General features: G+C 40.6%; 1 pseudogene; it reads left to right on the top strand.

Moving 5' to 3' along the window:
- The first annotated feature begins 5,064 nt into the window (after window positions 1-5,064).
- On the top strand, window positions 5,065-5,655 carry LOC129466830 (large ribosomal subunit protein uL13-like; annotated as a pseudogene).
- Window positions 5,656-24,271: the final 18,616 nt, after the last annotated feature.

Here is a 24,271-nt window from a genome sequence, read left to right as displayed (position 1 = left end):
TCTTCATCCATTTTTGTGTTGCTATAAAGGAATACCTGAGGCTGGGTAATTTATAAAGAAAAAAAGTTTGATGTGGCTCATGATTCTGATGGCTGGAAAAGTTCAAGAGTTTAAGATTGGGCATCTGCATCTGGTGAAGGCCTCAGGCTGCTTCCACTCATGGCAGCAGGGGAAGGGAGGTCGGTGTGTGCAGAAACCATACAGCGGGAAATCAAGAAAGAGGTAGGGAGAGAGAGAGAGAAGGTGCTAAGCTATCTTTAACAATCAACTTTTGCAGGAATGAATAGAGCAAGAACTTGCTCACTCCCCTTTCTCCCCCCTCATTAATCTATTCATAAGAGATCTGCCCCCATGACCCAAACACCTCCCACTACATCCACCTCCAGACATTGCCACACTGGGAATCAAATTTCAACAAGAGATTTGATGGAGACAAAAAACTATACTCAAATTATAACACCACTCATATTGAGTTACTGTTTTTAAATATATTTCCATCCTTTTCAAGTTTCTGTATTCCTATATTTTAAATGTGTTTTCTAGACAGTATGCAGTTGTACTTTCAAAATTTTAACCAGTGTGGCATGTCATTATCTAAAAAAATTAATCAATTTCCACTTATTTTGTATATATAAATATATTTGCATTTATATCTAACATTTTATTTTATGCTTTCTATTTATTCTACTACTATTTCTTTTCTCTCTCCTCTGGCATTTGTTTTGATCATTTCACTCTTTCTTTGTTTCTCTCTCTCTTTCTTTCTTTCTTTCGGACAGGGTCTCACTCTGTCACCCAGGCTGGAATGCAATGGCACGATCTTGGCTCACTGCAGCTTTGACCTCCTGGGTTCAACCGATCCTCCCACCTCACCTCAGCCTCCCAAGTAGTTGGGACCACAGATGTGTACCACCATGCCTGGCTAATTTTTGAAATTTTTTTTTTTTTTTTTTTTTTGAGACAGGGTCTCGCTCTGTCACCCAGGCTGGAGCGCAGTGGCGCGACCTCGGCTCACTGCAAGCGCTGCCTCCCGGGTTCACGCCATTCTCCTGCCTCAGCCTCTCCGAGTAGCTGAGACTACAGGTGCCCGCCACCACGCCCGGCTAATTTTTTGTATTTTTAGTAGAGACGGGGTTTCATCGTGGTCTCGATCTCCTGACCTCGTGATCCGCCCGCCTCGGCCTCCCAAAGTGCTGGGATTACAAGCGTGAGCCACCGCGCCCGGCCTGAAATATTTTTTGTAAAGACGAAATCTCACTATGTTGTGCAGGCTTGTCATGAACTCGTTACTCAAGGGATCCTTGGGGGATGATCAGAGTTGTGAGAAAAACTATAGGGAAAGGACGCAAATTTTCTGAAAGGTCAGAAGGTTCTGCAGAGCCTGCGGGGAGAATAGCTGAAGGCAGCTGTTTTTTTTTTTTTTTTTTTTTTTTTTTTGAGACGGAGTCTTGCTGTCGCCCAGGCTGGAGTGCAGTGGCACGATCTCGGCTCACTGCAGGCTCCACCCCCCAGGGTTCATGCCATTCTCCTGCCTCAGCTTCCCGAGTAGCTGGGACTACAGGCGCCTGCCACCTGGCTTGGCTAATTTTTTGTATTTTTAGTAGAGATGGGATTTCACTGTGTTAGCCAGGATGGTCTCGATCTCCTGACCTCGTGATCCGCCTGCCTCAGACTCCCAAAGTGCTGGGATTACAGGCGTGAGCCACCGTGCCCAGCCGAAGGCAGCTGTTCTATAACCCTCAGGCAGAGGGCAAGGAGTAAGTACAAGGGAGTGTGGGGAAATTTATCTTAAACAGTCTCGTTTACTTATGTTGACCAGGAACTAACCTTTGATTATCCACTCACCAGACGTTCCCTGAAAGGGGAACAATAAATGTTAATTACCTACAGGTCGTGTTGGCTCCAGGTTTTCGGCATTGTGCCTGCACTGAATAAAAGCAAGCAGCTCCAGCTTCTCAGGGCTGCTCTCTGGCCACTAGAGCCAGGCAGTCACCTAGCTGCTCTTAGACTACATACCTGTGTCTGAGTACTCATTTCATGCATCGGCCAAGGTCTGCAGGACAGACCTGGGAGCGATCCACCTGCCTCAGCCTCCCAAAGTGCTGGTATTACAGACATAAGCCACTGCACCTGGCCCTTTGCCTATTTTTTTTTTTCCTCATCTAGGTTGGAAGCTATGCGCTCTGTTCCTTTCACTTTAAAAAAAAGTAGTATTATCAATATATAATTTATGTAAGTCTGGTGTAGTGGCTTGTGCCTTTAAGTCCCAGCTACTCAGCAGCCTGATGCAGGATGATCCCTTGAGCCCAGGAGTTCTAGGCCAACCTGAGCAACACAGCAAGACCCTGTCTCTAAAACATAAAAGAATATATAATTCACATATCAAACAACTTACCCATTATATTAGGGTTCTCTAGAGGGACAGGGCTAATAGGATAGATGTATATATGAAAGAGAGTTTATTAAGGAGTACTGACTCACACGATCACAAGATGAAGTCCCACAATAGGCCATCTACAAGCTGAGGAGCAAGGAAGCCAGTCCAAGTTCCAAAACCTCAAAAGTAGGGAAGCCAGCCGGGCATGGTGGCTCAAGCCTGTAATCCCAGCACTTCGGGAGGCTGAGGCGGGCAGATCACTTGAGGTCAACAGTTCGAGACCAGCCTCCGCAACATGGTGAAACCCCATCTCTACTAAAAATAAAAAAATTAGCCAGGTGTCGTGGTGAGTGCCTGTAATCCCAGCTACTTGGGAGGCTGAGGCAGAAGAATTGCTTGAACATGAGAAGCAGAGGTTGCAGTGAGCCGAGATCATGCCAATGCACTCCAGCCAGGGCGACAGAGCAAGATTCCATCTCAAAAAAAGAAAAAAAAAAGGGCCAGGCGCGGTGGCTCATGCCTGTAATCCCAGCACTTTGGGAGGCTGAGGCAGGCGGATCACAAGGTCAGGAGATCGAGACCATACTGGCTAACATGGTGAAACCCCTGTCTCTACTAAAAAGTACAAAAAATTAGCTGGGCGTGGTGGCGGGTGCCTATAGTCCCAGCTACTCAGGAGGCTGAGGCAGGAGAATGGTGTGAACTCGGGAGGCAGAGCTTGCAGGGAGCCGAGATTGTGCCACTGCACTCCAGCCTGGGCAATAGAGTGAGACTCCGTCTCAAAAAAAAAAAAAAAAAGTAGGGAAGCGAACGGTGCAGCCTTCAGTCTGTGGCCAAAGGCCCAAGAGCCCCTGGCAAACCACTGGCGTAGGTCCAAATGTCCAAAAGCTGAAGAACCTGGAGTCCGATGTTCAACGGCAGGAAGCATCCAGTGTGGGAGAAAGATGGAGGCCAGAAGACTTGGTCAGTCTAGCCCTTCCACATTCCTCTCCTTTTATCCCAGCCATGCTGGCAGCTGATTAAATGATGCCCATCCAGATTGAGGTTGGGTCTGCCTCTCCTGGTTCACCGACTCAAATGTTAACCTTCTTTGGTAAGACCTTCACAGACACACCCAGGAACAATACTTTGCATCCTTCAATCCAATCAAGTTGATACTCAGTATTAACTATCACACAAATTTAAAGTGTAGATTCAATGATTTTTAGTATATTCACAGAGTAGTGCACTACAATCAGTTCTAGAACATTTTTATCACCAAAAAAACTCTGCACCCATTAGCAGTCACTACCCATTTCCCGACTTTCAGTGAGCTCCTCAGCCCAAGGTAACCTCTAATCTACTTTCTGTCTGTAGAATTACCTATTCTGGGCATTTCATATTAATCACACAATATGTGGTTTTGAAGACTAGCTGCTTTGTTCACTTAGCCTCTTTTGGCCTCTTTTTTTTTTTTTTTTGAGATGGATTCCTGCTCTGCCACCCAGGCTGGAGTGTAGTGGCATGATCTCAGCTCACTGCAACCTTGACCGGCCTCCCAGGTTCAAGCGATTCTCCTGCCTCAGCCTCCCAAGTAGCTGAGATTATAGGCGCCCGCCACCATGCTCGACTGATTTTTTTTTGTATTTTTAGTAGAGCATGGTTTCACCATGTTGGCCAGGCTGGTCTCGAACTCCTGACCTCAGGTGATCTGCCCGCCTTGGCTTCCCAAAGTGCTGGGATTACACACGTGAGCCACTGCACCTGGCCTAGAGTATATGTTTTGTACTTCTTTGCTACATGTATTTCTAATTATTTTATTCTTTTTGATGCTATTGCAAATGGAATCATGTTCTTACTTTTGTTCTTAGATTGTTCATTGCAAGTGTATAGAAATACAATTGATTCTTGTATTCTGCAACCTTGTTGAACTCTTGTATTAGTTCTAATAGATTTTTTAGTGAATTCCTTAGGATATTTTAGATATAAGGTCATCTGCAAATAAAGATGTTTTTATTTTTCTCTCCAATCTGTATGCCTTTTACATTCATTCATTCATCTACATAGAACATTCATCTTCTTGCCTAATTACACTGGTTAGAATGTCCAGTACAATGTCGAATAGAAATGGTAAGAGTAGGTATTGTTGTCTTATTCCTAATATTAGAGAGAGTAATCATTCATTTTTTACCAAAAAGTATGATATTAGTTGTGGGTTTTTTGTAGATGCTTGATAACTTTTACCAGGTTGATTAAGTCCCTTTATCTTCCTGGTTTATTAAATGTTTTTATCATGAAGAGATGTTGAGTTTTGTCGAATGTCTTTTCTGTGTCTATTAAGATGACCGTGTGGTTTTTGTCCTTTAGTCTATGGATAGGATGTACTACATTAATTTTATTTCTTATGTTAACTGAAGCTTTCATTCCTGGGATAAATCCCACTTGGTCGTGGTATATAATCGTTTTTATTTGTTGTTGAATTCATGGTAATTTGTGGAGAATTTCTGGGTCTATATTCATAAGAAATAGTCTATAGTTTTCTTGTATTGTGTTTGTCTGATTTTGGTATCTGAGTAGTACTACCTCATTGAATGGGCTTGGAAGAGCTTCATTTTCTTCTATTTTTGGAAAAGCTTGTGAATAAATAGTATTGATATTTTCTTCATGGGAAGTTTCTGATTTATAATTCAATCTCTTCCAGGCGGCTGCCGAAGATGGCGGAGGGGCAGGTCCTAGTGCTCAATGGCCGAGGTCACCTCCGGGGCTGCCTGGCGGCCATCGTGGCTAAGCAGGTGCTGCTGGGCCGGAAGGTGGTGATCTTGTGCTGCAAGGGCATCAACATTTCTGGCAATTTCTCAGAAACAAGTTGAAGTACCTGGCTTTCCTCTGCAAGCGGATGAACACCAGCCCTTCCCGAGGCCCCACGTCTTCTGGCGGAGCTTGCGAGGCAGGCAGCCCCACGACAGCACCCAGGCAGGCCGCCTAGGACCCGCCGCCAGGTGTTGGGTGGCGTCCCACCGCCCTGTGACAGGAAAAAGCGGATGGTGCTTCCTGTTGCCCCCAAGGTTGTGCGTCTGAAGCCTACGAGAAAGTTCGCCTACCTGGGGTGCCTGGCTCACGAGATTGGCTGAAAGTACCAGACCGTGACAGCCACCCTGGAGGAGAAGGGGAAGGAGAAAGCCAAGATCCACGACCAGAAGAAACAACTCCTGAGGCTATGGAGACAGGCCGAAAAGAATGTGGAGAAGAAAACTGACAAATACAGGGAGGTCCTCAAGGCCCACGGACTCCTGGCCTGAGCCCAGTAAAGACTGTTTATTCCTCATGCTTGGCCTGGCCTGCCCTTCCTCCATCGTGGCCCTGGAATGTGGGGGACCGAGGGGCAGCAGTCCAGGTGCCACAGGCAGCCCGGGACTTAGGGAGCTTGGGAGCAAGGAAAGGGTCTTAGTCACCGCCTTTCAGTAAGGTTACTTAAAGCACTTGAAGAATTGTGCAGGCCTAATTCATCTGTGACGGATAAAGCAACCAATTACTTCAGTTTCAGTATCAGCAAAAGGGAGCTGTAACAGTAATTGGAGGGGCCCTACCTTGTGAGCAGGGCATCTGTTTAACTTCCCAACTGGTCATACACTAATCTTTGCAGCTGTTAGAATGTGAACAAGCGCTTGGGGACAGCATGAGCTTGCTGTTGTACAAAGGTATTATAAAAGCACAGACTGGGAAGATGTGTGATCAAGGAGTTACAGGCATTGCCCGTGCTTCTTGCCTGTATTTTGTGATCAGAATCAAATAAATTACATTTATTCTTTTTTTTTTTTTTTTTTTTTTTTTTTTTTTGAGATGGAGTCTTGCTCTGTCGCCCAGGCTGGAGTGCAGTGGTGCAATCTCGGCTCACTGCAAGCTCCGCCTCCTGGGTTCACACCATTCTCCTGCCTCAGCCTCCCAAGTAGCTGGGACTACAGGCACCCGCCACCAAGCCTGGCTAATTTTTTGTATTTTTAGTAGAGACGGGGTTTCACCGTGTTAGCCAGGATGGTCTCGATCTCCTGACCTTGTGATCTGCCCACCTCGGCCTCCCAAAGTGCTGGGATTACAGGCATGAGCCACCAAGCCCTGCTGATATTCTTTTTGATGATAGATACAAGTATTTCCTGAAATCAGTGGCATCATAACTGGTATTTATTTCTCATTTCATTTTTCCCTTGATCAATTTGAAGTTATATAATTCTATGTCCACACTTTTACTGGTTACCTACAACACAAACATTTCATTTATCAAAATATGAAGTTAATCAGTATTATTTGTATCAGTAAGAGTTCATTCAGGAAAACAAAAGTAACACTAGATGCTTCAATACAGAATGCAATGCAGGGAGTTGATTAAATAAGTGTTGGAGGAATGAAAAAGCAAAGGGAAACATTGAGGTAACATAGAGATAAAATCTGCAAGGAGCAGCTACCACCTTTGGAGCTGGTGAAACAAAGGGAAGAAGCTGGGGTTATCTAAACCAAAAGTTCTGAGAAAGGACCTAACAGAGCTGAGGCTTAGACCTCTGAGGATGGGATGTTTCCCGACTGGTGCTGAATGTCTAAGGGGGCACAAGAGCTGTTCTGGGAGAGCTGATAGAAGCTTGAGGCTGGACTAACTTCTGATGCTAGGCCAACACTGACAGGCATAGCAAGCAAAGAGGAAAATGAAAGTCACTTTTCTTTCAGTTTTCCAGTCTCCCTCAACACTCCTATTGATAGAAACTAAGAGGGAGCCAGTTGACAAGAAAGAAATGTGAATAAAACTGTCTTTGTTCACAGATGACATGACCGTCTATATAGAAATTCCAAAAGAATTAACAAAAAATTTCTGAAACTAATAATGATTACAGCAAGTTTGTAGGATACAGGTTAATATAAAAAAGTAAATTGCTTTTCTTTATACCAGCAATGAGCAAGTGGAATTTGAAATTAAAAACACGATACTCCCCCAAAATAAACTACTTAGGTTTAAATGTAACAAAATATGTACAAGATCTATATGAGGAAAATTATAAACTCTGATGGAAGAAATCAAAGAACTAAATAAAAGGAGAGATAGTCTATGTTTATGGAAAGAAGACTTGATATTGTCAAAATGTCAATTCTCCCCTACTTGACTGATACATTCAATGCAATCTCAATAAAAATCCTAGCAAGTTGTTTTGCGGATATCAACAAACTGATTCTAAAGTTTGTATGGAGAGGCAAAAGATCTGAAATAGCCAACACAATGACATAAGAGACCGAAGTTGGAGGACTGATAGTACCTAACTTCAAGACTTAGTATAAAGCTACAATAATCAAGACAGTGAGGTATTGGCAAAGTAATAGACAAATGGATCAATGGAACCCAGAAATAGACCCACATAAATGCAGTCAACTGATGTTTGACAAAGAAGAGGAGAAAAGCCAGTACAATGGAGAAAAGATAACCTTGTCAACAAATGGTACTCGAACAACTGGGCATCCACATGCCAAAAAAAAAAAAAAAAAAAAAGAATCGAGACACAGACCTTACACCCTCAACAAAAATTAACTCAGAATGGATCATGGAACTAAATGTAAAATGCAAACTATAAAAGTCTTAGCATATAACATCGGAGAAAATCTAGATGAACTTGGGTATGGCCATAACTTTTTAGATATAATACCAAAAGCATGATCCATGAAAGAATTGATAAGCTGGATTTCATTAAAACTAAAAACTTGCTCTGTGAAAGACACTATAAAGAGAAATGAGAGGACAAGACACAGCCTAGGAGAAAATATTTGCCACTTTGGGAGGCCAAGGTGGGAAGATCGCTTGAACACAGGTGTTCAAGACCAGCCTGGGCAACATAGCGAGACTCTGTCTCTAGACAAAATTTGGCTGGGTGCGATGGCTCACGCCTGTAATCCCAGCACTTTGGGGGGCCGAGGCGGGCAGATCACAAGGTCAGGAGTTTGAGACCAGCTTGGCCAATATGGTGAAATCCCATCTCTACTAAAAATACAAAAAATTACCTGGGCATAGTGGCACGTGCCTGTAGTCCCAGCTACTCGGGAGGCTGAGGCAGGAGAATCGCTTGAACCTGGGAGGCAGAGGTTGCAGTGAGCCAAGATTGCGCCACTGCACTCCACCCTGGTGATAGAGCGAGACTCCATCTCAAAATAAATAAATAAATAAATAAATAAAAATTAGCCAGATGTGTTGGCATGCACCTGTAGTCCCAGCTATTCAGGAGGCTGAGGTGGGAGAATCACTTGAGCCCAGAGCTCAAGGCTACAGTGAGCCATGATTATGTCACTGCATTTCAGCCTAGATGACAGAGCAAGAATATATATACACACACATATACACACACACATGCACATACACATACATAGATATATATTTACAAAAGATGTTTCTGATAAAGGACTAGTTTCCAAAATATCAAAGAACTCTTAAAATTCAACAATAAATGTATTTAGTCAGGTTCTCCAGAGAAACAGAATCAATAGGAGAGATATATAAGTGAATAGACAGGTAGGTAGAAAGGTAGATAGTCAGATATATAGAGAGATATTTATTATGAGGGATTGGCTTATACAATGATTAAGTCCCACAATCTGTCATCTGCAAGCTAGAGGCCAGGAAAGCCAGTGCTGTAATTCTGGTCCAAACCTAACACCTGTGAATCAGGGGGCTAATGGTGTTAAATCTCAGTCTGAGTCCAAAGGCCTAAGAACTAAGGCCAGGTGCAGTGGCTCATGCCTATAATTTGGGAGGCCAAGGCAGGCATATCACTTGAGGTCAGGAGTTCAAGACCAGCCTGGCCAACATGGCGAAATCCCGTCTCTACTAAAAATACAAAAATTAGCCGGGTGTGGTGGCATGTGCCTATAATCCCAGCTACTTGGGAGGCTGAGGCAGGAGGATTGCTTAAACTTGGAAGGTTCGGTTTGCAGTGAGCTGTGATTGTGCCACTGCATTCCAGCCTGTATGACAGAGTGAGACCCTGTCTCCAAAAAAAAAAAAAAAAAAAGGCAAACATATGTAAAGATGTTCCACATCATATGTCTTTAGGAAACTGCAAATTAAAACAAAAATGTGATACCACTACACACTTATTAGAATGGCCAAAATCCAGAACACTGAAAACACCAAATGCTGTCAAGGATCTAGAACAACAGGAGCTCTCATTCATTGTTGGTGGGAATGCCAAATGGTACAGCTACTTTGGAAGGCAGTTTGGCAATTTCTTACAATACTAAATATACTCTTACAATATTATCCAGCATTCATGCTTTTTGGTATATGCTTAGATTAGTTGAAAACTTATGTTCACACAAACCTGCACATGGGTGTTTATAGCAGCTTTATCCTTAATTGTCAAAACTTGTAAGCAACCAAGATGTCTTTCTGTAGGTGAATGGAAAACTAAACTATGGTATATCCAGACATGAAATATTATTCAGTGCTATAAAGAAATGAGCTATTAAGTCATAAGAAGACATGGAGGAACATGAATTGAGTGCATATAATTAAGTAAAAGAAGCCAGCTGAAAAGGCTAAATACTGTGATTCCAACTATGTGACATTCTGGAAAAGGCAAAACTATAGAGACAGTAAAAAGATCAGTGGTTGCCAGGGACTGGGGTAGGGGAAGGGATAAAGGGGTGGACCACAGAGGATTTTTAGGGCAGTAAGACCATTCTATATGATACTTATATGATGGATACAGGTCATTACACATTTATCCAAATCCAGAGAATGTACAACACAGAGTTGTGTTCACCACAGGAAACCCATGTGTAAACTGTGGACCTTGGGTGATAATGATGTATCAATATAGGCTCATCAGCTGTAACAAGTGTGCCACTCTGGGGCAGGATGTTGACAGTGGGGGAGCCTGTGCATGTGTGGGGACAAAGGGTGTATGAATACACTCATATTTTCTGATTAGTTTCACTGTGAACCTAAATCTGCTGTTTGAAAAAATAAGTCAATTTAAGAAAGAAAACAAAATATAGTTTGCAGAATACCAGCCCCAGCATCATGGTGTACAGAAGGGTGGATTAGAAGTTGAAGGACATAGTTTGATAATCAGTATACTATCCTTGCAGACAATATAAGAAGCCTAGAACAATTTAACTTTGTCCGCCCACCTCCCAATGTCTATATTATTGTTTTAATTCTATATTTTTACTTAAATTCCAGAAAGCATTAATGTTGTTGTTTTATTACTTTCTTTTCTCTTTCTTTTTTTTTTTTTTTTTTTTTAGTAGAGACAGGGTGTCCCTAGGTAGCCTAGGCTGGTCTCGAACTCCTGGCCTCAAGCGATCCTCTCTTCTTGGCCTCCCAATGTTCTGGGATTACAGGCATGAGCCACCACACCTGGCTATCCTCATTACTGAAATGTATTTACACTAGTCATAAAATATCTAGTGGAAGTTGTTTTCTTTCATCACATTAAAGATATCAGCTATTGACTTCTGTCTTTCATTGTTGCCATAAGAAGTTAGTTTTCAGTCTAAACTGCTGCTTCTTTGAAGGGAAGCTGTTTCTCTAGCTGCTTTTAATTCAATTTTTTACTCTGGTAAAAGTTGCATGCAGTGAAGTGCACAGACCTTACCTGTATAAGGGCAGTGAATTTTGACAAATGCATACACCCATGTATCCCACAATCTGGCTGCTTTTAAGATCTGCTGTTTTCCTTTAATGTTATTCGGTTTCAACCATCCTATGTTTATGTGTGGACTTCTTTTTATCTATCCTGTCTGAAATTTGTTGGGCCTCTTGAATCTGTGTTGATTTGTATCTTTCATTAGTTCTGAAAAATGCCCAATCATTAGTTTTGCACCATGCTGTCTTCTCATTCCAGAACTACAATTAGTTAGATTTTTTTTTTTTTTTTTTTTTAGACAGAGTTTCCCTCTGTTGCCAGGCTGGAGTGCAGTGGTGCGATCTCGGCTCACTGCAACCTCCGTCTCCTGGGTTCAAGTGATTCTCCTGCCTCAGCCTCCTGAGTAGCTGGGACTAGGTGTGTACCACCACACCCAGCTAATTTTTGTATTTTTAGTAGAGACAGGATTTCACCATGTTGGCCAGGATGGTCTAGATCTCTTGACCTCGTGATCCGCCTGCCTTGGTCTCCCAAAATGCTGGGATTACAGGCATGAGCCACGGTGCCCAGCCTAGTTAGATTTTTACTCTGCTCTTCATATGTCTTTCTCTTTCATACTCTCCTCTTTGCTGCTCTGCATTTTATTCTGGATAAGTTATTCTCATCTATCTTCCAGTTCATTAATCCTATCTTCAACTAAATCTAAACTGGTCTTTGGGTTACTTAAAAGAAACTTTAAATGGAGAATTTCAAACATAATCAAAAGTATAATGAATCCCTCTGTACCTATCATCTTGCTGCAACAATTACAAAATATATTTAATTTTGTTTCATCTATATCCCACCAATTTCCCCTGGACTCCCACAGGATTGTTTTAATGCAAATCGCAGACATTATGCCATTCCATTAATAAATGCATGAGTATGTATCTGTAAGAGTTAAGGACCATTTTAAAAACCATACCAAAATACCATGATTACATCTAACAAAATTAACAAATTCTTTTTTTTTGAGGCAAAGTCTTACTCCATCCTACCCAGGGTGGAGTGCAGAGGCAAGATCTCAGCTCACTGCAACCTCCGACTCCCCAACTCAAGAGATTCTCATGCCTCAGCCTCCCAAGTAGCTGGGATTACAGGTGCCCACGACCACGCCTGCTAATTTTTTGGTATTTTTATTTTTACTTTTTTTTTTTTTTTTTTTTTTTTTTTTTTTTTTTTGAGACAGAGTCTCGCTCTCTCACCCAGTCTGGAGTGCAGTGGTGCGATCTCGGCTCACTGCAAGCTCCGCCCCCCGGGTTCACGCCATTCTCCTGCCTCAGCCTCTCCGAGTAGCTGGGACCACAGGCGCCCGCCACCATGCCCGGCTAATTTTTTGTACTTTTAGTAGAGACGGGGTTTCACCGTGGTCTCAATCTCCTGACCTCGTGATCCACCCGCCTCGGCCTCCCAAAGTGCTGGGATTACAAGCGTGAGCCACCGCGCTCGTCCTTTTTTTTTTTTTTTTTTGAGACAGAGTTTCACTCTTGTTGCCCAGGCTGGAGGGCAATGGCGTGATCTCGGCTCACTGCCACCTCTGCCTCCCAGGTTCAAACAATTCTCCTGCCTCAGCTGGTCTCAAACTTCTGACCTCAAGTCATCCACCTGCCTTGGCCTCCCAAAGTGCTGGGACTACAGGCCTGAGCCACTGTACTCAGCCAACAATATCTTAGTATCACATAATATCCAGTGTCCATAATTGACTAATAAAAGTTTTTTTATAGATAGTTTGATTCAGGATCCAAATGAGATCTATGCATTTGGTTGCTATGTCTCCTAGATCTCTTTTACTCTATAACAGTTCTCATTCCCCACCTTTTTCCTCTTGCAGTGTACTTTGTTGAAGAAACTGGAGCTCTGATTCTGTTTGTTCCTGATTACATTCCTGTGGTGTCATTTAACATATTCTCTGATTTCTCGTATTTCCTGTAAACTGTTGGTTATATTTAGAATCTTCTTTGGGCTGGGCATGATGGCTCATGCCTGTAATCCCAGCACTTTGGGAGGCCAAGGCGGGCAGACCACCTGAGGTCAGGAGTTCAAGACCAGCCAGGCCAACATGGTGAAACCCCGTCTCTGCTAAAAATACAAAAATTAGCCAGGCATGGTGTTGCACGCCTGTAATCCCAGCTACTCAGGAGGCTGAGGCAGGAGAATCACTTGAACCCAGGAGGCAGAGATTGCAGTGAGCCGAGATCATGCCACGGTACTCCAGCTTGGGTGTCAGAGCCACACTCTGTCTTAAAAAAAAAAAAGTCTTCTTTGGAGAGCAAGAATCCTTCATAGATAATGCTCTGTGTTTCCTATTGTATCACATCAAGAAGCTCTGGTTGTTCCTCCTTTCGTGATGTTAGATTTTGTCAATGTATTCACTTGGTGTCCGTTTGATTCACCCACAAGCCATGTACCTAATCTTTTGGAGGTCGTTGGTGACTGTTGACTAGATTATTTATTTCATTAGGACTGTAAAAAGATGGCAGCATATCATTCCTTCTGCACTTATTAGCTGAAATTATTCCATAAAGAAGAATTCTTAAGTTATTTAATTACTTTATCCATTCATTTAAAAATTTTTTTTTTATTTTTAAATTTATATTTATATTTATAATTTTTAATTTTTTTTGAGATGGAGTCTCGCTCTTGTTGCTCAGGCTGGAGTGCAATGGCGTGATCTCAGCTAACTGCAACCTCCACCCCCCAGGTTCAAGTGATTCTCCTGCCTCAGCCTCCAGAGTAGCTGGGACTATAGGTGCATGCTACCATGCCCAGCTAATTTTTGTATTTTTAGTAGAAAAGGGGTTTCACCATGTTGGCCAGGCTGGTCTCAAACTCCTGATCTCAAGTAATCCTCCTGCCTCAGCCTCCCAAAGTGCTGGGATTACAGGCGTGAGCCACCATGCCCGCCTATTTTTATTTTTTATTTCAATAGTTTTTGGAGTACAGGTGGTTTTAGGTTACATGGATAAGTTCTTTGGTGGTGATTTCAGAAATTTTGGTGCACCCATCACCCAAGCAGTGTACACTGTACCCAACATGTAGTCTTTTATCACTCATCCCCTTCTCCCATTCCACCTCCAAGTGCCCAAATTCCATTATATCATTTTTATGTCTTTGAATCCTCACAGCTTAGCTCCCACTTATAAGTGAGAACATATGGTATTTGGTTTTCCATTCCTGAGTTACTTCACTTAGAATAATGGCCTCTAGCTCCATTCAAGTTCCTGTAAAAGACATTATTTTATTCTTTTTTATGGCTGAATAGTATTCCGTGTGTATATATACCACATTTTCTTCATCCACTAATTGGTTGATGGGCACTTAGGTTGGTTTCATATTTTTGCAACTGCAAATTGTGCTGCTATAAGCTTATAATGACTTCTTTTTCCTTTGGGTAGATACCCAGCAGTGGGATTGTTGGATTGAATGGTAGTTCTACTTTCAGTTTTAAAGGATCTCCATACTGTTTTCCATAGTGGTTGTACTAGTTTACATTCCCACCAGCAGTGTAAAAGTGTTCCATTTTTACCACATCCACACCAACATCTATTATTTTTTGACTTTTTTATTATGGTCAGTCTTGCAGAAGTAAGTTGGTATATCATTGTGGTTGTAATTTGCATTTCCCTGATAATTAGTGATGTTGAGCGTTTTTTCAAATGTTTGTTGGCTGTGTGTATATTCTTGTCCTTTGTCAACTTTTTGATGGGATTGTTTGCTTTTTGATGGGGTCGTTTGTTTGATGGGATTGTTTGTTTGTTTTCTTGCTGGTTTTTCTGAGTTCCTTTTAGATTCTGGATATTAGTCCTTTGGCAGATGCATAGTTTGTGAATATTTTCTCCCACTCTGTGGATTGTCTGTTTACTCTGCTGATTATTTATATTGCTGTGCAGAAGCTTTTTAGTTTAATTAGGTCTTCTTTGTTGTTGTTGTTGTTGTTGTTGCATTTACTTTTGGGGTCTTAGTCATGAATTATTTGCCTAAGCCAATGTCTAGAAGAGTTTTTCTGATGCTATCTTCCAGAATTTTCATAGTTTCAAGCCTTAGATTTAAGTCTTTGATCCATCTTGAGTTGATTTTTGTGTGAGATATGAGGATTCAGTTTCATTCTTCTACATGTGGCCTGCCAGTTTTCCCAGCACCATTTATTGTATAGGGTGTCCTTTCCCTGATTTATGTTTTTGTTTGCTTTGTCAAAGATCAGTTGGCTGCAAGTATTTGGCTTTGTTTCTGGATTCTCTATTCTGTTCCATTGGTCTATGTGCCTATTTTTATACCAGTACCATGCTGTTTTAGTAATTATAGCCTTGTAGTACAGTTTGAAGTCAGGTAATGTGATGCTTCTAGATTTGTTCTTTTTGCTTAGTCTTGCTTTGTCTGTGTGGGCTCTTTTTTGGTTCCACATGAATTTTAGGATTGTTTTTCCTAGTTCTGTGAAGAATGATGATGGTATTTTGATGGGAATTGCATTGAATCTGTACATTGCTTTGGACAGTGTAATCATTTTCACAATTGAGTCTACCTATATGTAAGCATAGGATATAGTTCCATTTCTTTGTGCCATCTATGATTTTGATTTCTTTCAGCAGTATTTCGTAGTTTTCCTTGTAGAGATCTCTCACCTCCTTGGTTAAATATATTCCTAATATTTTATATTTTTGCAGCTGTTGTAAAGGGATTGAGTTCTTGATTTGATTCTCAGCTTGGTTGTTGGTGTGGATAGGATCATATACCTAGAAAACCCTAAAGACTCATCCAGAAAATTCCTAGATCTGATAAATGAATTCAGTAAAGTCTCATTTTTTAATTTAAGACTTTATACCTTTTACTTCTGGAGCCTCTATTTTTAAATATACTACATTATTATTTATTTATTCCTTATTTCTTTCGTTTTCTGTTTTTCAATATATTCTTGTTTCTCTTTTATTTCTTTAAACAGAATAAGTGTAATTATTTTAGAATCTGTATCACAATTACAATATCTAAAGTCTTTTGGGCTCAGTTTTTGCTGTTGTTATTTCTTCTGGTTCTTATTTATGAGGTCTCCTTGTGTGTGTGTGTGTGTGTGTGTGCATGCGCGCTACTAATTTTCCTTGGAAAATGACTTGTAGGCATTCTTTGGTGCTAGGATGAAAAGATATTTTTCTAGTGTGGATTTGGATTTGTTTCTGTCACATGCCTGGGCACATTATACTCACCTCTTCAGGACTACATCAAACTAAATGTACAAATTAAGCAGATTTTTTTGTTTGTCTGTTTTTAAACTACCTGAATCTGAAATTACACTGAAAATTTCTGTAAGGGCCCACTTGTGGTCACAAATTCCTCTGCTCTGACACCAAGGCAGCTTTTGTTGCCGTTCCCTGAGAATGGGGAGGTAAGGGAAGGTTCAGTACAGGGGGAATCTCCTCTCAGACTCTCCACCCTGGTGATTCTTCCATCCCTTCCTCTAGAAAACAAAGCTCAAGTCTGCATATGCAGTAGATACCCTCCAAGCAAATGTGACTGCTGTTTTGAATACTTCTTTAGGTTTCTGACCCCCTTTATATTTTGGCCTGTTGATTCTTTACTGTCTTCTTGGCTCTACCATGCTTTTAAGAAGATATTTCCATTTTCCCCAGCATTTTTTAGGTTTTTTTGGGGGGGAGGTATCAATTGAATATTGAAGAAAACAGAAATCTGTTTAGCTTTTCTAGCACAACCTTTTATTTTTATAGAATTAATAATTGTCTTTTATCCTCCTTAGCTTTCTACCAACTTGCCACTAATACATCTGCAAACTCTTCTCATGCAAATCTTTTCTCCCTAAGTTCAAATGCATTAGGTAGTCTATGTATTTCTTAAAGAAATCACTCTCAAACCCTTTTGAACTGCTCTAATCTTGATGAATTGATCTCTATTCCTGCTACACAACTTGGCATCTCCCTTCACCATTGTCCTGGAGATTACTTTTGTCTCTTTTGTGCTGGATCCCATTTGTTGGACTTCATGCATTTCTCTCTCTCTCTCTCTCTTTTTTTTTCGACTGACTAATTTGTCTTGGCATAATAAATCCTCTATCTTTCTGAAAAGCAGTGCATGGAATAGCAATAATTTGAGAACTTGCATGTCTGAAATAGTTTTTATTCTGGATTCACAATTCAATTATAGTTTGATTCAACATAGTACTAGAAGTTCTAGCCAGAGCAATCAGGCAAGAGAGAAAGAAATAAAAGGTATCCAGACTAGAAAAGAGGAAGTCAAGTTATCCCTGTTCACTGATGATATGATCTTTTTTTTTTTTTTTTGAGATGGAGTTTCACTCTTGTTGCCCAGACTGGAGTGCAATGGCAGCACCTTGGCTCACTGCAACCTCTGCCTCTCGGGTTCAAGCAATTCTCCTGCCTCAGCCTCCCAAGTAGCTGGGATTACAGGCATGTGCCACCATGCCCGGCTTGTTTTGTATTTTCAGTAGAGACAGGGTTTCTCCAGATTGGTCAGGCTGGTCTTGAACTCCCGACCTCAGGTGATCTGCCTGCCTTGGCCTCCCAAAGTGCTGGGATTACAGGTTTTGAGTCACCGCGCCTGGCAGTATGATCTTATATCTACAAAATCCTGAAGACTCCACCAAAAAAACTCCACCAAAAAAAACTCTTAGATTTGATCAATTAATTCAGTAAAGTTTCAGGATACAAAATAAATGTTCAAAAATCAAGAGTGTTTATATTCACTAATAATGTTCTAGCTGCAAATGAAATCAAGAAGGCAATCTCATTTACAATAGCTATCAAAAAATAAAATATCTAGGAATATATTAACCAAGGAGGTGAAAGGATTCTATAAGAAAAACTACAAAACATTGATGAAAGAAATTGTAGGTGACACAAACATCCCATGCTCATTGATTGGAAGAGTTAATATTGTTAAAATGACCATACTATCTAAAGCAATCTACAGATTCAGTGCAATCCCTACCAAAATATCAAGGTTATTTTTCACAGAATTAGAAAAAAAAATCCTAAAAAATTCATATGGAAACAAAAAAGAGCCCAAATAGCCAGAACATTCCTAAGCAAAATAAACAAAGCTGGAGGCATCACATTATCTAACTTGAAATTATACTACAAGGCTATAGTAAACAAAACAGCATGATATTCATTTAAAAATAGACACATAGATCAATGGAACAGAATAGAGAACCCAGAAATAGATGCACATACTTAGAGTCAAAAAAAAATTTTTTTTTGAGTCAGGGTCTCACTCTGTTGCTCAGGCTGCAGTGCAGTGGTGTGATCATGACTCACTGCAGCCTGGACCTCTTGGGCTTAAGCAATCCTCCTGCTTCACCTTTAGAGTAGCTCAGGACTACCTACAGGCACACACCATCATACACAGCTAATTTTTTTAATTTTATTTTTTGTAGAGTCAAGGTCTCACTATGCTGCCCAGGCGGGTCTCAAACTCCTGGCCTCAAGTGATCCTTCTGCCTTAGCCTCCCAAAGTGTTGGAATTATAGGGATGAGCCACCATGCCTGGCCTGATCTTTGACACAGTTGACAAGAACACACACTGGGCCAACCTGGGCCATATAGTGAGGCTCCATCTCTACAAAAAATTAATTTAAAAAATTATCCGGGAGTGGTGGCATGTGCCTGTAGTCCCAGCTACTCGGGAGACTGAGGCGGGGGAATAGCTTGAGCCCAGGAAGTCAAAGCCACAGTGAGCCATGATTGTGCCACTGCACTCTAGTGTGGGCGACAGTGCGAGACCCTGTCTCAAAAAATCAATAAATACACACAGGCACACACATACGGGAAAGAATATCCTTTTCAACAAATGGTATAAACAGTGCTGGGGAAATTGGATTGCCATGTGCAGAAGAACGAAACTAGACCCCTATCTTTTACTACATGCAAAAATCAACTCGAGGTGAACTAAAAACTTAAATGTAAGATGTGAAACTATAAAAATCCTAGCCAAAAACCTAGGGAAAACTCTTCTGGACATTGGTTTAGGAAAATAATTCATAACTAAGACCTCAAAAGCACAGGCAACAAAAAACAAAAATAGGCAAATGGCACTTAATTGAACTACAAAGCTTCTGCCTAGCAAAAGAAATAGTCAACAGAATGAACAGACAATGTGCAGAATGGGAGAAGCTATTTGCAAAATACACATCCAACAAGGGTCTAATATCAGAATATAAAAGGAACTAAAATTTGACAAAAATCTCAGATAACCCCATTAAAAGTGAGTAAAGGATATGAATAGACATTTTTTTCCAAAAATACATACAAATGGCCAAGAAACATATGAAAAAATCCTCAACATCACTAATCATCAGAGAAATGCAAATTAAAATCACAATGAGATACCGTCTTACAATAGTCAGAATGGCTATTACTGAAAAGTCAAAAAATAACAGATGTTGGTGAGGATATGAAGAAAAGAGAACACTTAAACACTGTTGGTGGGAATGTAAATTAGTACAACTTCTATGGAAAACAGTATGGAGAGTTCTCAAAGAACTAAAAAATAAAACTACCACTTGATCCCGCAATCCCATTACTGGGTATCTACCCAAGGAAAAGAAATTATTATATCAAAAAGATACTGGCATTTGTATGTTTACTGCAATACTATTCACAATAGCAAAGATATGGAATCAACCTAAGTGTATATAAATGGACAATTGGTTAAAGAAAATGTGGTCTAGATATACAATGAAATACTATTCAGCCATAAAAAAGAATGAAATCTGTCTTTTGCATAAACATGGATGGAATGGGAGACCATTATCTTAAGTGAAACAAGTCAGAAACAGAAAGACAAATGTTGCATGTTCTCACTTATAAGTGGGAGCTAAACAATGTGTACACATGGACATAGAGTGTGGAATAATAGACAATGGAGACTCAGAAGGATGATGGAGTTTGAGGGGACTGGATAATGAGAAATTACTTAATGGGTACAATGCATATTGTTTGGGTAATGGATACCCTAAAAAGCCCTGACTTCACCACTACACAATCTATGCATCTAAGAAAATTGCACTTGTATTCCACAAATTTATACAAAAATAATGTTGAATCAAAAAACATTATAGTTTGGTGGAGCATAGAATTGCAGGTTGGAAATAATTTCCCTAAAAAATTTGAAGGTATTTTATATTATTTTCTAGCTCCCAATATATTTTTTCTTTTTGAGGAGACAGGGTCTCACTCTGTCACCCAGGTTGGTGTGCAGTGGCGTGATCATGGCTGACTGCAGCCTTGACCTCCTCGGCTCAAGCAATATTCCCGCCTCAGACTCCCAAGCAGCTGGGATCACAGGCACTCGCTACCATGCCCTGCTATTTATTTTTTATTTTTTTTGTAAAGATGCAGCCTCCCTATGTTGCCCTGGCTGGTCTCAAACTCTTAGGCTCAAGTGATCCTCCCATCTTGGCCTCCCAAAGTGCTGGAATTAGAGGAGCAAGCCACCACACCCAGCCCTCCCAATGTTGATGAGTTTGTAAGCCCAATGCTGTTCTGATAAGGAATCAATTAAATACAATTAAAAATTGTATTTTCGTGTGGGCACACAGTGGTGTATATATGTATATATTTATGGGGTACATGAGATACTTTGATAAAGACATGCAATAAGTAATAACCACATCATGAAAAATGGAGTATCTGTCCCCTCAAGAATTTATCCTTTGTGTTACAAACAATCCGATTATACTCTTTTAGTTATTTTAAAATGTACAATTAAATTATTATTGACTATAGTCACCCTGTTATGCTATCACATACTAGGTCTTTTTCATTATTTCTATGTTTTGTACCCATTAGCCATCCCCACTTCTCCCCAACCCCACACTACTCTTCCCAGCCTTTGGTAACTATCCTTCTACTCTCTATCGCCGTGAGTTCAACTGCTTTGGTTTTTAGCTCTCACAAATAAGTGAGAACATGCTAAGTTTGTCTTTCTGTGCCTGGCTTATTTCATTTGACATAATGACCTCCAGTATCATCCATGTTGCTGCAAGTTACAGGATCTCATTCTTTTTCATGGCTGAATAGTAAGTACTCCTATGTGTATATGTACTACATTTTTTAAAATCCATCTGTTGATGGACACTTAGGTTGTTTCCAAATCTTAGCTATTGTGAATGGTGCTGCAACAAAAATAGGAGTACAGATATCATTTCGATACACTGATTTCCTTTCTTTTGGGTATATATCCATCAGTGGGATTGCTGGATTGTATGGTAGCTCTATTTTTAGTTTTTTGAAGAAACTCCAAGCTGTTCTCCATAGTGGTTGTACTAATTTACATTCACACCAACAGTGTACGAGGGTTCCATTTTCTCCACATCCTCTCCCACATTTGTTATTGCCTGTCTTTTGGATAAAAGCCATTTAAACTGGGGTGAGATTATATCTTATTGTAGTTTTCATTTGCATTTCTCTGATGATCAATGATGTTGAGTACCTTTTCATACACTTGTTTGCCATTTGTATGTCTTCTTTTGAGAAATGTCTATTCAGATCTTTTGCCCATTTTTAAATCAGATTATTAGATTTTTTTCTTTTGTTTGTGCTCCTTATATATTCTGGTTATTACTCCTTTGTCAGACAAGTAGTTTGCAAATATTTTCTCCCATTCTGTGGGTTGTCTCTTCACTTTGTTGCTTGCTGTGCAGAAGTTTTTTAACTTGATGTGATCCTGTTTGTCTATTTTTGCTTTGGTTACCTGTGCTTTTGGGGTATCTCAAGAAATTTTTGCCCAGGCCAATGTCCTGGAGAGGCTCCTCAACGTTTCATTGTAGTAGTTTAATAGTTTCAGGTCATAGATTTAAGTCTTTTTTTTTTTTTTTGAGACAGAGTCTCGCTGTGTCGCCCAGGCTGGAGTGCAGTGGTGCAATCTCGGCTCACTGCAAGCTCGGCCTCCCGGGTTCATGTCATTCTCCTGCCTCAGCCTCCCGAGTAGCTGTGACTCCAGGTACCTGCCACCATGCCTGGCTAATGTTTTGTATTTTTAGTAGAGACAGGGTTTCACCGTGTTAGCCAGGATGGTCTCGATCTCTTCACCTCGTGATCCACCCGCCTCGGCCTCCCAAAGTGCTGGGATTACAGGCATGAGCCATTGCACCCAGCCAGATTTAAGTCTTTAAGCCATTTTGATTTGATTTTTATATATGGCAAGAGATAGGGGTCAAGTTTTATTCTTCTGCATATGGATATCCAGTTTTCCCTGTATCATTTATTGAAGAAACTGTCTTTCCCCCAGTGTTTGTTCTTGGCACCTTTGTCAAAAATGAGTTCAATACAGACATATGGATTTGTTTCTGGATTCTGGACCATTGGTCTGTGTCTGTTTTTATGCCAGTACCATGCTGTTTTGGTTGTTATAGCTCTGCAGTATAATTTGAAGTCAGGTAATGTGATTCCTCCAGTTTTGTTCTTTTTGCTCACGATAGCTTTGGCTATTCTAGGTCTTTTGTGGTTCCATTCTAGGTCTCTTAGGGTTGTTTTTTCTATTTCTGTTAAGAATGTCATTGGTATTTTGATAGGGATTGCATTGAATCTATAGATTGCTTTGGGTAGCAATGGTGTTCTGATTCTTAATCCTAATGTTGTTCTGATTTTTAAAAAATTTATTAACAAAGCAACAACATGAAGTCACATGTTCTGATTTTTTTGTCTGTATATGCAACTTCTTCTTTCTCTCTGGAAGCTTTTAGAATTTTTTCTCTGTGTCCAGTACTCTGAGATTCTATAATGATGTGTCTTGGTGTGGGTTTGATTTGTTGTTCTGGATACTTAGGGTGCCCGTTCAATTTGGAGACTGTTCTTCAGTTTGGGATAGTCCTTTTAAATAATTTTTTGATGATTTCTTCTCTTCTGATTCTCTGTTCTCTTTCTGGAACTCTAATTTAGAACTCTTATTTAGTCCAGACCTTCTCGACTGATCCTTTAATTTTTATGTTTTCTCCTAAAGTAGAACAAATTTGATCTTCTTCAACTTTATCCTCCAGTCTTTTTATAGAATTTTTATTTCTGTAACATGGTTTTAGTTTCCAAGAGCTCTTTTTGCTTATCTGAATAGTAGTCACTCTCAAGTAGTTTCCTGTTGTTATTTTATGAATGCACTATAATATCTCTTTGAGAAGTCTGATGATGGATTATTTTTAAATGCTTTGTTGTTTTAGATGGAGTCTAGCTCTGTGGCCCAGGCTGGAATGCAGTGCCACAATCTCAGCTCACTGCAACTTCCGCCTCCCAGGTTCAATCAGTTCTTCTGCCTCAGCCTCCTGAGTAGCTGGAACTATAGGCGCATGCCACCATGCCCGGCTAATTTTCGTGTTTTTAGTAGATACGGGGTTTCACCACGTTTAGCCAGGCTGGTCTTGAGCTCCTGACCTCAAGTGATCTGCCCACCTCGGCCTCCCAAAGTTTTGGGATTACAGGTGTGAGCCACCGTGCCCGGCCTATTTTTAAATGTTTTATTTTTAGTGGTTTTTTTTCCCCTCCCTTGCAATTTATGTTTCCTCTCATTTGCTTTTTCCTTCTTGTTTGTTTTTGTTTCTTACTTGTATATTAAAGTCCTTCCTTAAATGTCTAATGATCTCTGGCTATTATTTTGAAGAGTAAGAACACTAAAAAGCTGATTGGAAAGTGGAATGAGGGCTGGGGCACGTAGGCCAAAGTCTTACATGTGGAATTCATTCCAATTATCTATATCATTAAGAGAACTCTGATGAGGGTATCTTTGGGATTTTTCGTTGGGGCTGGTGAGATTCCCCCAGAGAGCGTTTTCCAAAGGTATAATCAGCCTCTTGTTTACCTTTGTTTCGTAATAAATATTCTCAAGTTTGCTAAACCAGTTACCATTCTTCTGTTTGATTTCCAGCTTCCAAAATGTTGCTGTATGTATGTATGTATGTATGTACTCACTTGAGACGGGGTTTCGCTGTGTTGCTCAGGCTGCACTTGAACTCATGGGCTGAGGAGATCCTCCTGCCTCAGCCTCCGGAGTAGCTGATACCACAGGTGCGTGCCACCGCGTCTGGCTGCCCGCATTATTTCTCTAGGATTTTTACTGGAGGTCATTTTACTGGAGGTCAACTGCAGAATCGCATAGGAAGGTTTTGACACAAATTTTCTGATTGCCCCAAAGCAATATGTATATATGAAAAGAGGTAAGCGTCTGTATAATAATTGTTTGTTTTGCAACAAGCATTTAACAACTTTCTTGGGCACTGCGCACGCTACCTATCTGCCTCAATACTCCG

The sequence above is a fragment of the Symphalangus syndactylus genome, chromosome 17 (genome assembly GCF_028878055.3).
Source record: "Symphalangus syndactylus isolate Jambi chromosome 17, NHGRI_mSymSyn1-v2.1_pri, whole genome shotgun sequence".
NCBI lineage: Eukaryota > Metazoa > Chordata > Mammalia > Primates > Hylobatidae > Symphalangus > Symphalangus syndactylus.
This window is presented reverse-complemented; position numbering and strand designations above follow the sequence as displayed.